Source organism: Gregarina niphandrodes (genome assembly GCF_000223845.1).
Source record: "Gregarina niphandrodes unplaced genomic scaffold scaffold00211, whole genome shotgun sequence".
Taxonomy (NCBI): Eukaryota; Apicomplexa; class Conoidasida; order Eugregarinorida; family Gregarinidae; genus Gregarina; species Gregarina niphandrodes.
This window is the reverse complement of record NW_011645972.1, coordinates 871-1598: the sequence shown is the minus strand read 5'-3', so window position 1 is coordinate 1598 and position 728 is coordinate 871. Positions and strand designations below refer to the sequence as shown.

Genomic DNA, 728 nt, shown 5'->3' with positions numbered 1-728 from the left:
CTGAAGGGCCTCTCCGACTGCGTCCGCTGTAGTCTAGGTGGCTAGGATATACGGCTCTCACCCGTACGACCCGGGTTCGAGTCCCGGCAGTGGATTCTTCAATGAAACGGCATTCTCATCGGTGGTTGACGCCATCTCTTCGGGCAAGCTGCCCCAAAAAAAATTAGCTTTGGGACTTGTGTCCTGTATTACGTCTACCACTTCGGCGAACTTCGCCTAATGAACGAGGCATAGTTAGGACGGAGGTTGAGAAGGTGCTGGCCCAAGGTGTCATCCGACCATCAAAGTCCCCGTGGGCATCGCCAATGGTGCTCGTGACCAAGAAGGACGTGTATCCACTGCCCAGGATAGACGACATACTCTCAGCACTAGAAGCGCCAAATACTTCTCCAGTATCGATGCTGAGTCGGGCTACCGGCAGGTGCCCATGGCCTCACATTCCATTGGGAAGGCGGCCCTCATATGTACAGAAGGCCCCTTCGAGTTTCTGAAGTAGTGAAGCTTGTTACAGTGGAAACAAGTTGTCCCGAACGCGGGGCATTGCGTACGTCACTCACAGGTACCCAGGCAGTCAGGCCACGGGGTAGGCGGGGCTGTTTTAGGCTGCCTCGAGGTGCTTGCAGGCTTCTTAAAATTGTTAATAGCCGACGCCTGCTGTTCCGAAACCTTCTGTCAGGTCACTTCTGGTAAGGCCATCATGCACGGATACAGCAAGTCGCGCTCGGCGA

General features: G+C 54.9%; 1 non-coding gene across 1 annotated transcript; it reads left to right on the top strand.

The window, feature by feature from the left end:
- Nucleotides 1-22: 22 nt before the first annotated feature.
- GNI_225250 lies at nucleotides 23-95 on the top strand. The gene has a single exon. It is a non-coding gene; the product is annotated as a tRNA-Glu (tRNA).
- Nucleotides 96-728: the final 633 nt, after the last annotated feature.